Raw genomic sequence first — 15,571 nt, 5'->3', positions numbered from 1 at the left:
AAGGAGTGTGGGAATGGCCTAAGAAGGCAGGTGTTCCAGGCAGAGAGAACAGCATGAGCGACGGGCTTGTCATGGAGGCAGAATGGCAGGTTCAATGAGGGAGATTAAGGGAGCAGGGCTGGGGAGCTCACAGCAGTAAGGGGTTGAAGGAAATGAGAGACAGGCCGTTTTGAAGATTTTGGTCCTTATCTTAAACCTCTGGGAAGCTGCCAAAGAATTCTCAGCAGATAGGTGATATGACCAGGTTTCCCCTTGAAAGATGATCAGAGCTGCAGTTGGCAGAGAGGACTGGAGAGTCCCATAGTGGAGGCAGGAAGAATAAGCAGGGTCTCCAGTGTCCCTGGGTCTTTCCTCTTATAAAGGAAGCAGCTGCTATACCAAGCCTAAGGATGTGGGCTTCTCCTCCCAAATACCCTTATGATGTCCTTTCCATCTCCCTTCTATTTGCAAACTATCCATTCAGTTGTCAAAGTCCTACTTCAAGGCCAGTGAGGTAGGAGGCAGGACTTGGCAATGGAGGTGGGGCTCAGAAAACAGACCAATTGATGACCAGCTAGAATAGGGCCAGGTTGGAAGTAGCTTTCCATAAGACACACCCACCAGTGGGCCATGTCAGTTTACCGTTCCCATGGCAAAACTGGGAGGTTACCATCCCTTTCTATAAAACCGCCCCATGAATTGGAAGTTACCACCCTTTTCCTAGAAATTTCTGTGTAAACCACTCTTTAATTTGCATATAAATAAAAGTGGGTATAAATACAACAAACTGCTTCTCAGCTATGTTTCATTGTGGGTCTGCCCTGGTTAGGAGACAATTAAGGTTGTTTCTGTTTGTTTGTTTTATATGTGTGTGTTTTACTAATAATTATACAGTTAGATCAACTTTTCTAAAGGGTTTTCTATAAAATTTCAGTGTCAGGAAATTTTAATAGGTGCTGTAGACACACATGATTCTTTGATCAAATAATATATGAAGCACAGTTTTAAACAAAGTTAAGCAGGTTTTCTTCCTGCAAGAAAAGCTGTATGTGCCCCAGTGGATTTTGAAGCTCTAATTGGGAAATATCTGGTCTACAGCATTTCTAAACTTATTTATTCATGGACCCAAGAGCATTGGGTCATTGGCACAACATACTTTTTGAAAAACTGGAATTGAGTTATTTCCTTAGACTTGCATCTTTACCAACAGCTTTCCATTGTCTCGAGGGCAACTCAGTGGAAACCCTTGAGTAGGGACTCAATAAGGACGCTTATTCTTCTCCCTCTATCATGCCTGCCTTCCACCCACAGTTCAGGGAGCAGTGCCTACATCGCAGGGTCCTGGGAGTCATGGCTGACTCCTCACTCACATTCATCACCCACATCTAATCAATCCCAACCCTTGTTGAATTGTATCTCTTGTCTCAAGGCCATTGTCTCTCTGAGTCACTGTGATCTCGTGCCTGGATGATAGCTATGGCCCCTGTGTAATCTCTCGGCCTCTAATCTTGTCTGTACCAATGTGCTCCTCATGCAGTATCCAGTCTGGCAAAAGTGGGTCCAACCATGCCATTGCCCAGTTAGCCACTGGTTTCTTCTTGTTCTTAGGCCAAAGCCTAATCCCTTGACAAGATTCCCCATGGCATGTGGGTACAGCCCTTGCAAACCCTTCTAGTCTCATCTCAGCCCTCTGCCCCCACTCTGTGACAAGGCCACCACCTGAACTCCTCTCTGTTCTGGGAGCACAATGAGCTCTTTCTGCCCCGAAAACTCTACTCACCTCCTTGCCACCAGCTCTTCACCAATTCAACTTGCTTAATGTTTTAGATCTCAAAATAAGGCCATTGGGGCCTTAGGTTAAATTAGGCATGCTACTATTATTTTCCTCCAATCAATCATAGTTTACACTTATTTCTATCTCCATTTTTAATATATGTTTATTTCTTTCATGTCTGTCTCCCTCAGCAGCGTGTAAACTCCCAGAGGGAGAGTATGTCTGTTTTGCTCAGTCTTGTGACCAGCTCCTGCTGCCATATAGCACCCAGGAGTGCTTCAGTGCATATCTGCTGAAAGAAAAAAAGTTGATTTGGAGTACAAGTTGTGTCGAGGGTGTGCTGCTCTCCCTTTCTTGCACTTCCAGGAATACCTGTAAAATGTTTGTCATGGGCTCCCAGGGTGCCTGGGCTACCCAGATGCCTGATTGGTGTGTGAGAGCCTTGGGTGTGACCTGGAGTACAATGTCATCCAAAGTTTTGCTCTAGGGAAGCTGATTCTAGTGTTGCTCATGGGAATATAACTGGGAAAAGAGTATACATTGGAAAGAGCAAAGCAACACATGTAAAATGTTTTATTTAGATCCCATCCTGTCTTACTCCACTTGCACTAGTATAACAAAGTATATGAGACTGGGCAATTTATAAATAATAGACATTTATTTCTCACAATTTTGGAGTCTGGGAAGTCCAAGATCAAGGCTCCTGCAGGTTTGGTGTCTGATGAGGACCCAGACTCCTTTTCTGAGATGACGCCTTGCTGCTACGCCCTCTGGAGAGGACAAATGCTGTGTCTTCACATGGTGGAAGAAGGGACAGAAGGGCAAAAACGGCCTAGGGAAGTTCCCTCCAGCCATTTTTAAGGCACTAACCCACTCAAATCCATGCACGATAATAGAGGCCTCATGACTTAATCACTTTCCCCAAAGTCGCACCTCTTAATACCACCACAGTAGAGGTTACATTTCAACATGAACTCCAGAGATGACATTGAGACCATGGCAGACCCCTCAGCCCAAGCAATGGAAGCTTATGTGCAGAAAGATATTCTTTTCAGGGCTCTTTATAAAAGCAGCTAATTGAGAACATCGAAAAAGCTAGCAGAAGGGGAACGATTAGGGAGAGCGTGGTGCCTCCATTCTGTAGACTATTATAATGTATGACAGCCACTTAAAATAAGGTTTAAGGAGAATTAAGACAATCCATGGAAAAATAAGCTTTTAAAAACAGGAAATAAGTAAATAAATAAATGTGCATATATCACACACAGATACATATGTGAAATTTAAAAATATATAAATATATCAAACATAAAAATACGTATAACATATAATAAAAAATGATACAAATATAAATAAATATAAAATGTAAATCTATAAAATATAAGTAAATGTGTAATTATTATAAAAAATATATACATAGAAAAATGCTGGAAAAATACATTAAAACATAAACAGATGTCTCAGTGGTAAGCACTATTTGTAATATTTTCCCTGTTCTTATTTTTATACATTTTAGTTTGTATTTATTGTATTTTCTCTTAATAAGTGTATGGTATTTGAACAAGTCAGGCAAAATGATTTGTGACCATCAAATTTGTATTTGGTTAGACAGTCCTGATACAGGACTTAGATGTTCCCCCCGAAAAATCAAGTTTTAAAGTAAAACATGAATTTTTGATGGTTAAAAATCAAAATCTTTCCCCTCTGGCAAAACCATCACACCTCACTCAATTGGAAAGGAGAGTGGCTGCTTTCCAATTTTAAAAATGACTCTACAAAAGAGAAAAGCGAAACTCATCAATTAAAGGCAGGAGTATTTCTAATAAAGCATAAAGAGTATGAACTATATGTACATTTGAAATTTATTTCATGTTCACAGCCAGGTGCAGTGACATGCACCTGTAGTTCCAGCTCCTCAGGAGTCTGAGGTGGGAGGATCTCTTGAGCCCAGGATATAAACATTTGATAATGTATGTATCATTGATACTTACTGTGGGATATAGGGATCATCTATGTTTACTGCACAGTGACTGGTATACAATAAGTGCTCAGTAAAAATGTGTGGCATATGTTAGTAAACATGAATGGAATATGAGGGACTGCCACAGGTGGGGAGCTTAGGGACAAGAAAAATTAGGCAGAGGACAAATGATGTTGTTCAAGCAGCAAAGGATCCTGGAGTCCAGGTCCTCATATCACATATATGATAATGTATGTATCATTCATATATAGATATGAATATATGAATATATAAATAGAAATATGTTTTTAGATCATAGATTTCTTATTTGGGTCTGTACACCAGAAAGTCTGTGGTTGGTTTGTAGAGACTCTATAAATACAATCTTTTTTTGTTTGAGATAGAGTCTTGCTATGTTGCCCAGGCTGGTCTTGAACTCCTGGGTTCAAGGGATCCCTCCACCTCAGCCTCTTGAGTAGCTGGGACTACAGATGCATGTCACCGCACCTGGCTATGAATATGAAAATTTATCCAATGTTTTGATAAAGATCTCTTTTGCTAACAGGAGCATTTATCAGATTTGCAGCAGGGCCTGTCGCCCCCCAAAAAGGTTAACAATCACTACTTCAGACAAACATAGCAACATGATAGCTAACATTTATTCATTTTACAAAAACTCATTTGGCACCTTTGTGCCAGGCGCTGGTGGATTCGTGGTGACCCCACATTGTCCCTGCCTCTCTTGAAGGCCTGAGACTTTATGCACTCCGGGTGGGTGGGTCCTCAGACCAGCCTGTAAGGTGTGTGCCGTCCCCTGGCGAGAATCCCAGTGCTTAGCAGGATTCAGTGACTTCTTCAAGAGCCCCGTGTTATTCACTCATTGGGCACTCACATTGGGCTGGGTCTGCGCTTGCCACATCTAGCCTCTGGCCACACGACTGAGCACATGAAATGTGGCTGTCCCTTTGCAGACAAATGTGCTGTATATAGAAAATACACAAGGGATTTTGAAAGACTTAGTAGTTTAGAAAATCTCAATTTTTAAAATATTGATCATTTGTTGAAATGAATTACTTTAAATCTGTCGGGTTAACTAAATTATGTTCTTCAAATTAATTTCATTTGTTTGTTTTTGCTCTTTAAATGTGGCAACTAGAACATTTAGAATTTTGTATGTGGCTTGCATTTGTGGGTCGCACTCTATTTCTACTGGGTAATGCTGTGGTAGGCTCTCAGGCTCTGGTGGTGAGGAAGACAGATATGAAGAATGGCAGTTCTTAGCCTGGGCACAACTCTAAAAAATTCCTTAAAAGGCTAAATATAGACAAAATAGAAAAATGCACTTAAAAGCATAGAGAATGTGAATCTCGGGTGGGCAAGAAATAACCATTTACTATCATCTTTTTTGGCCAGCTTTAAAATGATCTGAAGGTCCCATTCTGATGGCCTCTCAACTTCAGTTATTCCTGGGGCAGCTCCCCTACTCTTGGGTTATGTCAGGGAGAGAGCCTTTGGTCATCTGTCTCTCCTAGTGCACACGGGCTACCAAGGAGACACTTGTCACCTGGGCTGCATATTCTCTTAAATCCACTTGGTGATGGAGTCTTTGCTGAGACTGGAAACCCCAGTATGTAGGGTAGCACCACATAGCCACCACTGGGGTTCTGCCATCCCCTAGGACTCTACTGCTGTGGGTGGGAGGCCTGATTCCTCACCCTCCCAGCAACCAGATATACTCCTTTCCTTACTCTCTGCCTCTTTTTGCCTCTACCCCCAACACACATCTACACCCCCAAGACCCTGATGATCATCTCTTTAGCCAGCAGAAGCTGGAAGTCTGTGATCTGCAGATCGAAGGCTGAATCTAGCCTAGTGATAGGTTTTATTTGGCAGACAAAGTGTTCAGTTTTTAATTTGATTTTGATGCCAACATGTTAAAGTCATGAGCTTCCCTTTCTTTTTTTTATTTATTTACTTACTTTAATTCACAAAAGCTGTATGTATTTATGGTGTATAGCATGGTGTTTCAATAGAGGTATACATTGTAGAATGGCTAAATCAAGCTAATGAACATACCTATTACCTCACATACTTATCATTTTTTTGTGGTGAGAACACTTGAAATCTATTCTGTTAGCAATTTCCAAAGCCATAAGCTTTCACATAAAAATTAACATTTCCAACTTCTCTTGAAATGTTAGAACCTCCAGCGACCCTGGGCCTCTGTTCCTATGGCAATGAATGGCCAGAGGGAGTAGCTGCATAAAAGCTATATGAAATGATCCATTTCATTCCTTTTAGTGACTGCATGGTTTTCTACTGTATGTGTGATTTTTGGATCCTTTTTGTGTTAGAAATAAACTAAACTTTGCATTATTTTGAGAAGAAGGGCTGTGACTAGGGTGAGGCAAGTAGGTGCCTTGGCTGCAGAATTTAAGGAGGCGCTCATGCTTGCACAAGTCTGAGAGCGAGCACCCCCAAAACTTTGCACCCTGGGCGCCCTACTCACCACACCTCAGTCTCAACTCTACTGGAGCGGTTTTCTTCCAACACATCCCTCAGTCTTCTGCCAGCTTCCTCTGTATTTGTGCTGCTAAGGTACATATAGAAAGAGGCTTTTCCAGGCATCCTTGGTAAATCTGGGGAGGGTCTTTGCTGGCCTTGAGTGGGCTTTGAGGTGTGAGCAGGAAATAAAGGCATAGACATTGTCAGGAAAGAAATACTCAAGAAATGTGATTGGAGAGGGGAAGAGAGGGATGGAGGAGGGATTTGGATGTGGAGTGAGGAAAGATTTTGGTTTTATTTTAATTTCAGAGGTGAGAAGCTAGAATGGATTGATAGGGGGAGGAGGTAATGGGATGGAAGAGGCCGTACATCCCGATGGGGTGGGTAGGGAATGAGATGAGCAACAGTTGGCATTGTTCTGTGTGTGCTGCCCACATGCCAGGAGCCATGTGGAGGGCTACATGCCACACCCTCCTCCATGCTTCCCACTGCCCTGGGAAGAGACGGTCACATCATCATTATCTTGCAGATAGGGCAACAAAACTCAGAAAGGTGAAGCAGCTCGCTGGAGATCGGACAGTGGAACCCTTCTTTGAAATGCTGCATTTGAGGGTTGATGAACACTGGTAGCAGAGTGAGTACCCGGCACAGGCGCATCTGTGCAATGCTGTCCATAGCAGTGCAAGGAGGGGGCTGGCCACAATGAGGAACAACAGGGGACATTAGGTCAGGGGACACAGGCCACATGCCTTCTCAGCTTCTCTCAACTTTCTTTCAAAGGATGCCTTTGGGCAATGGCAGGGGTGATTTTCTACCCATCCAGTCTTGGGTCCTGCCAAGTGGTGGGAAGCTTTGTGTGAATACCTTCCAGCCTTTTGTCTCCTGCCCTATTCCCAGCCCCCTTCCCCAGGAACTCCAATACAAATATTTGCACAGTTATAAAAATTGGATTACAGGAATAATCTCTTCCCATAACAATGGGACCATATTGCTGCATAATCATATAATAAGAATGTGACTTTTAAAATGAACAGTCACGTTGTGATTATGTGACAATGCCAATTCTGGGAATAGGTGCTGTCCTCTGCAATGCCACAAAGCCCAGGAAAGCTTGATCACAGGGAGCCAAGTCATGGCGGCCATTACCCATGTGGCTAGTTTTGTGGCAGAGCTGGGGTTGAACTCAGGTCTGTCTTTTTTCAAAGTCAAAACAGAAGGGAGGAAGATTCAGCCTCAGACAAGAGGCAGTCCATCTCTCCTCGCAAAGCAGGAACTTAGAAGGAAAGGATAGCTGTGCCTACAGGTAGAATTTTGTGGGGCCAGTATGTGAACAGAAAGGGCAGAAGTTGAGGTGGCCTTAAATGCTTCTTAAGGAGGCAAGAGGTAGGAACACTTGCGAGAGCAGAAGAGAACTGATGAGACTGGGAGTTTGAAAGAAGAGTTTAACGTGCCGGAGAGCTACATTGGGCTGAGGTTGGTGACCTGGTAGTGTTATAGGGCACCATCGAGGATCGGGTGGAATTTGGAGACCAGGGAGTAGAAATGAGGCCAGTATGTCTGCTGTGGTTTTCCCTAGAAGCTCTCTGCAGCCTGGGAGATGAAGCCAGGAAGGCTGATTGTTGCAGTCATCTAGGGTGGGATTTTGCTAGGTTGGGTAGTAGAAGAAGAATGGAACTAAGGAAATTACATATATTGGCAAAGGACTTGTTCAAGTGAGCAACTGTAGGATTTAAGGCAATGTACTCTCTGTTGTAAGGGACAAAACCCCAATTTTACCTGACTTAAGTAGATATGCTTACATATCCAGCACATCCAGGAATGTGATGGTTTCAGGCACGGCTGGATCCAGGGGTGTAAACAATGTCATCAAGACACTGTCTTTGTCTATGGGCTGTGCTTTCCTGCATTGGCTTCCTTTTCAGATGGTTTGTCCCTTTGCAGCATCCATCTTTGCCCCCTGCAGCTCCAGGTCTATAACCAACTAGTTCAGCAACTCCAGCTGAAAGAGTGGTTCATGCTCCAAGAGTTCCAGAAAATGCCATACAAGATTGACTCATTGCCAATGACCCTGTCCAGGGAAGGCAGTTTTCCAAATTGGCCATTAACCCTAGAGTCAGCTCTACTTGAGACCCAGAGGGTGGGGGTGTCCTCTACACATGAGGAGCAGAAGAAGAGAGGGCATGAGGGGGAGGTGGAGGACAAGTGTGGTGGGTGTAAGGGAGTCAGTGAGTGGGAAGGGCAGAGGCTCTGTTCTTAGAGATGGGAGAGCTGAGCTTTGAACAAGGATTATCACCAGGGTAGATGTTAGAATGAGTGTGTGAGCTGGGCTTAGGGGTATAGATTTGTCAGGGTTCTTGGCTGCAAGCAACAAACGTTTTCTCCATCCTAAGCAATAAGGACTTCCATTAGCCGGACTTCGGGGACTCCCAGAGTTGACAGGAGGCTGGAGAGCTGGGATTGGACTGAGAATGGGAACCAAGAACGTCCCTGGATGGAGGAGGCAGGAACATGCCACAGAAACAAATTGGCCGCCTAGTGCCACTGCTGCTGCAGTGAGTCTGACGCCCGCCGTCCTCATGTGCTGAAGTCACAAGCTCAAAACGTAAACTCACACATGCAGTTCTCCTCTTTCTGGGTCTAAGTCATGGGTCTGCCCTTGACTGGCCTCTTGGGCGAGGGAGAGAGCCCACACTCCCACCCAGGAAACACATGAGAGAAAGCCGTGGACAGAAGGAGAGAGCAGGTTGAGAAGCTGGAAAGCCAAACAGGCGACCACGTCCCTGTAGATGGAAGTGAGGAGGACTTGGGTGCCCCAGCGGATCCACCTCTGGGCATGTTTTTCATAACAACTCTGCAGGTTGGCTTTTAGTGCTTGCAGAAAGGGAGACTGAGGCTCTGGTGAGTGAAGTCATGTGATGGGTGGCAGAGGTGGGATTCCAAACCTAGGCCTGCCAGTGCCCAAAGCCCTGGCTTCTCCTGCCTTTGCCTGCTGGTCATGAGGCCCATCTGGACCTTGACAAAGGAGTGACCACTGAGTGACCCTGCAGGTGCCCTGGGGAATGGCCTCCGCTGCACCTGGGACTGGTCTATCCCCTGAATCAACCCCAAGGCACAGACTCCACAGCAGTCCTGGAGAAAGGAGAACAAGTGACGTCCCCATCCTTCTCTTCAGCCATGGTGTTTGGCTGTTTGTTTTCTTCGATGTTATTTTGATGTCCCTTAAAAGCAGTAAACGTGCCAAGGCACTCTGAGTCCACTCTAGGAGATGGTTGAGTTGCAGGGTTGCGGGCAGGGCACTAATGACCCAGGCGCCAGGGCCAAGCCCAATCCCGGCTCCAAAGCTCCTTACACAAGGCCCCTCCACTCCCCACCCGGGGCAGGGTCTGGTGGCCAGAAGAGCACATCCTGGTGGTGGGACCGCCTCCCACTCACTGTCACACATTCTGGGGAAGCTGGCCTCTCGCTTTGTGTACTCCTTGAGAAGGGAAAACTTCCTGTTTGTTAAGGAAAAAGCCCTGCAAACGGCAAGACGCCCTTGGACATCAAAGTGTTCTTACGACACAGCATCCTAATGGCTTAAGTATCAATGAATCAGGGACATATGGATCCCATTTGCCATAAAGTACACACGGGCTTCAAAATCCTGGGGAAACATGCCAGGCAAAATATGTTTCAGGTTTTATTGAACCAGAAAATTCTAAGAAGATAGATTTTCGATGGTTACCAAACCCAGAATACAGGTCTGGCTGTCCAGCTGACGGCAGAGAAAGCTTGGTTCCCTTAAGCCACGGTAGCTTAAGCCATTGTCCCTGATAGGAGAGACAAATTAAGTGAGGTTTTGATGTAATTGAGATAGAAAAGTCTTTTATGGGATCTTTTCCTTTACAGGAACATTTTAAGTGTGTCTGAGAAGAGTCTCGCTAATTTTCTAGTCGAACAATGGGTTTGAAATTTAGATGATGTGATTTGAAAGGACAGCAGTCATCTGGGGCAACACCCAGAAAATGAAACTTCAATAAAGCTCCCTAGGGAATTCTTTCCCACTCTGAAAACCTGCCCAACAGGAGGGGAAATGGAAGGAAAGAGAGAGGAAGGAGCAAAAGGAAGAAAGGAAGACAAAGAAAGAAGGAAGAAAGGGAAGGAAGGAAAGGGAGAGAAGGAAGAGAAAGGAATGAACATTTTCTTAGAACTAAAGCGTCTGCATCGGGAAACATAGTGTCACACACACTAACGTGTCTTAGCAATCGGGCTGTTTTTGCATTCTGCAATCCATTTTTCTAGTCGTATATTTCTCGCTAGTTTGCAACCTTGCTTTGTGAAAAGTGTCATAAAGAAATGCTTTACCGTGAACGCTCTCTGACTAGATCATATTTCAGGTTGCTACTCTCCAAGACATTATCCCAACGAGAATCCGTGTACTGTGGAGTGATCTGTCGGAGCCCGTTAGAGGGACAGATGAGAGGATTGGACTGGGGCCCGGGCTTTGTAATGAAACCTTAGCCCAGACAAGGGCCAAAGAGGGGGCTGTGGTTTGTCGGGTGTGGGGAGGAGGGGTCTTGAGGAATTCACGCGGCTTCACTCTGGATGGGCTCGAAGCAGCTCAGTGCTGAAAGATGAACATTCCTGTCTGTGGGCTCCTTCACCATCCTTCACCCTTTGGTAGGTGAACCAGCTGTGACCCCTGATGCCTCATGCATGAGAACACCAGATTGCCACTTGACTTTATTTTTGGTGTTTCGATTGTGTGTGTATGTCTGTGTGTGTGTGTGTGTTCATGTCACTTTCAAGTGGAATATGGTATGTTATAAATAAAGCCCCACTTTCTCCCATTCTGATCACACACCATATGAGTGTTGTGGGGGCAGGGGTAGAGGAGGAGGGATCGGGGTGCCTATTCAGCACTGGTTTACATGCATCTGAGATTTTCTTTTGAAAAACCCCAAGGCCTGGCCCATATTGATATGAAATTATTATGTACTTCTATTGTACAACAAATTATCATCCTATCCTGTTGCAGCAGGCATTTCTACAGCGAATGCAGGTTGTAGTAATTTTGTCATACAGAGTAATATGTCACATAGACCATTCTGGATTTAGACCAATATATACAGTTTCTGGCCTAAGCAGTAACACATGTTTGGAGGAGAGATTGTTTCATTTTACTGGAATGGACAGTAAGTAGAAACACATTCCAGATTTCTTTTTTTTCCTTTTATTTCTCCCCGCCCTGAAATTTGGAAGTCAGAGTCCCCCTTGCACTTGATCTCAGGTTTTCAGCTGCTTCCAAACTGTGGTGCCCAGAGTGCTATGATGCTCCTGTGTTTAGCAACTGGTGGCTCATGAAATGAAAAAAAAAATCATTGCTCAACAGGTTTCTCAGAAACCCTCCAAGAACTGTTTTCAACAAATGCAAATGGCACTCCAAATTTGCCCAGTGACATGCTAGCTCAAGTTCAGAACTTTTCTGCAGCTAATTTTATGCTTTTGAAGTCTGGCTTGTGGAAACCTTTTTTTCCCCTCCTTTTTGTTTGATGAGTCTCAAAACTGCCCTGTGAAAGGAACAAAAGATGGACAGGATGAGCAGTCAGGGGAGGAATGCTTTTGCTGCAGACCCTGCATATCCCCAACTCAGAGATACTCAAGCATCTATTTGCCTGGATTCCCAAGGGGACACTGTTTTACCTTGCCATTTGTCTGGAGACAGGGGGTGAGGCAGGGCAGTGAGGTTGCTAGCTGGTAGCATTTGCTGCTGCTGATCCTGGGGTCAGGAAAAGTGTCATTGGAGTTGGAGAAAAAAGGAAGGGGAGGCTGGGTGCAGTGGCTCATGCCTGTAATCCCAGCTGAGGTGGGTGAATCACGAGGTCAAGAAATCAAGACCAACCTGGCCAACATGGTGAAACCTCATCTCTACTAAATATCCAAAAAAAAATTAGCTGGGCATAGTGGTGAGTGCCTGTAGTCCCAGCTACTTGGAAGGCTGAGGCAGGAGAATGGCTTGAAACTGGAAAATGGAAGTTGCAGTGAGCCAGGATCATGCCACTGCACTCCAGCCTGGCAATAGAGTGAGACTCTGTCTCAATAAAAAGAAAAAAAAGGAAAGGGAATCATGTTGATGGGACACCTACTTTGTGCTTTGTACAAATTGGATTTTACTCAAATTCTCACAAGAATGCTATTTCCCAGTGAGGAAACAGGTATTCAAACCCCACAGTTCCTCTGTGGGATTGGAGGATCTGGCCGTCAGGCCTAGCACCTCGGCCCTCTCCTCTCCACCAGCAGGCCGTGGCTCAGTGCTCAGCACACCATCCTTGGCAATGCTTTATCTTCCATGTGCTTGGTTAATACAGGCGCTGTAGGATTAAAAGGTCCTGAGGTACAGGGACCCTGGATTTACCTTGTGTATCTTATTCCTCACTTTGGGCCTTGTCTTAGTGGAGAGAATCCTTTAGAACAGTCGTTCTCAACTGGGCATGGCTTTGTCCCCAAAGACATCTGGCAATACCTGGAGGTATTTCAATAGTCACAACTCGAGGAGGGGTGCTACTCTCTAGAGGGTAAAGGATAGGGATGCCATTAGCACAGGACAGCTCCCAACAACAAAGAATTCAATAGCCCCAAATATCACTAGTGCGGACATTGAGAAGTCCTGCTTTAGAAGGAAAGCAGTCAGGTCAAGCCTCATGTTCACAAAAACAACCTAAGTCACTTGTCAGAAAGACTTTTTTAGAAAAGGAAAATGAATACCAAACATGCAGTATACTTGTTTAGAAAGTTAAACCATGGCCCACCAACCTTCATCCATGACTAAAACAAATTGAGAACCAGCAAGGGTGGTAAGTGACAGAGAGAGACTTAAGCTAGAATAGGGGCTTCTTGAAGGCATGGGTTATGTTATATTAATTTTGCATCTCCCATGCACAGCACAGGTCTCAGCATCTAGCAGGTGCTTTATAAATGCATGCTGCATGTCTGATGGAATGAATAGAATCTCTTGGTAGACAATGTCACACTAAATTGTATCAGCCACTGAATTGCTGAATGTTATACTCTATTCAGCTCTACAGCCATATCCCAGACTTGCCATTGATGGGAACCTCACTCCCTCACAAAGAAGTCCATTCTATTTTTGGACCACTGTAAACGTTGGAAAGGGCAATGGCTCCTAATCATGGTCTGCAGCCCCTTTCCACGGAAGGGACTAATAGCTGCTGTTGAATGACCACTGGTTAGTAGAATGGTATGGCCAGGGTTAAAAGATGTTTAAAAGGGTCCAGGGCTGCATCTTGGTCACCTCTCAATCCCCAGGGCATTTCCTGAGCCTCACAGATAGGAGCTTGCTCCCTGCTTAATCCAAAAAGAGCATTCTTCATTGGAGGCCACTTCCTGTCTTGGGATTCAGAATGTTTTCCCACCCAGGAAGCCCCTGCCCTATGCTGGTCCTCTTCTTCCCATGAAATCTCAGAGGGCTTCACGGAAGGCTGAGCTCTGCCACCTCCAAAATTTCTGCAGGTCAGAGCCTTAGCAGAAGAGGTGAGGTGGTAGACTTTGAAGCCAGATGGCTCTGGGGTCTAGTCCCACCTCTGTCCATCAGGTCTCGGTTTTCTCATCCATAAAATGGGGAAACGATGCCTCCCTCCCAGGTCACACCCAGGGAACGTGATTATAATAAGAATGCCAGCTGTGGCTTATTGAATGCTTGGCATATCGTTGACTTGCACGCATTCTTTTCCATCTTTCCATGAATGTGGTGTTTTCTTGGCCCTACTTTACTTGCAAAAACTGAGGCCAGGAAAAAGTGACTTGCTCAAGATCTCAGTGTCAGGAAGGAGTAGAGATAAGTCCCACTGATCTCAGTGTCAGGAGGGGGTAGAGATGGTCTCAGAGTTTAGGTTTCTTTACGATTCCATGCCAATGCTAAGTCTATGTCTAATCACTTCATTCCTCTTTCCCCTTTCCAGTACACACTTCAAAATGGTCTTGGTGGGCTGGGCACGGTGGCTCACGCCTGTAATCCCAGCACTTTGGGAGGTCGAGGTGAGCGGATCACAAGGTCAACAGATAGAGACCATCCTGGCCAACATGGTGAAACCCCATCTCCACTAAAAATACAAAAATTAGCTGGGCATGGTGGCAGGCACCTGTAGTCCCGGCTACCTTGGAGGCTGGGGCAGGAGAATTGCTTGAGCCTGGGAGGAGGAGGTTGCAGTGAGCTGAGATTGTGCCACTGCACTCCAGCCTGGCAACAGAGCGAGACTATCTTAAAAAAAAAATTTTTTTGCCTTGCTCTTTAATGATTTCCTTAACCTGGACTCTGTCTCAAAATCTCCTATAAGTGCTAAGAGGCCACAGTCTCATCTTTCCTGAAATCAACACTATCCCTAGCCCTCCTCTTTCAGGCACAAAGGAGGTGCTCAGGTGACATTTGCTTCCTTGGAAAAAGATGGAAGGGTTACATCTTGTCCCTATTTGTCTCTCTTTACACACACTCAGCTGTACAAGCATGTAGGTATTGTGCATACATTGTACACATTCACACACACATACACACACACTCACATTCCCCACACACACATGCCCTCATACGTGGATACACACACACACACTCACAGACTAGACATGCAGTGAACACATACTTGCCACATACATACATACACGTACACACACACACTCACAGGCTGCACACATGCTTACACATATCCAACATCTACACATTCATGAACAGATGCACACACGCCACATGTACTCCCACTGCCAAATGCTCACACACTCACACACACTTATACACTCCCACTCACTCTCTGCCCCTGGGACTGTCTCCTCAGCAAGTGGTGGTCCCAGGTGGGGCCCAACTGCTGGTTCTCAGCCCCTCACAAGCCTCCCTGGGGAATCAGGCCTCACTTAGAGGCTTCATTGTCAACAGGCATGCTTTCTACCAAGATTGTTTTGAACCATGGACATTTCAAACACATTTCATTTACAGCTGTGTGTTGAAAGCAAACCGTTCTGTACACGTCACATATATTTTCACTCTGGGAAGCCCTGTTTCTGGAGCCGAGGCCACCGCATGTGTGTGCCAGTGGGGAGGGCGAGGGACTGGAGCAGCAGAATGGCTTTTCCATGTGGGTAATTGTGGTCATCAGGAAAGCGTCTCACAGCAGTTTACACTTTCTCTGTTTACCGAAGCCTCAGCATCTGTTCTGAGACAGAGCTGCTGAGTTCGGGGCATCCCACAGCTCAGCCCATCCGTGTCAGCAAGCGGCCTTCACCGACAAGATCTGAATCTGTAGACAAGAAAGGAAAAGAAGAGAGAAGTCAAGAAAAGAAAAGACAAGAAAAGTGGCGGGGGGAGAGGA

Source organism: Callithrix jacchus, chromosome 2, assembly GCF_049354715.1.
Source record: "Callithrix jacchus isolate 240 chromosome 2, calJac240_pri, whole genome shotgun sequence".
NCBI lineage: Eukaryota > Metazoa > Chordata > Mammalia > Primates > Cebidae > Callithrix > Callithrix jacchus.
Note: the sequence above shows the minus strand (reverse complement) of the source record.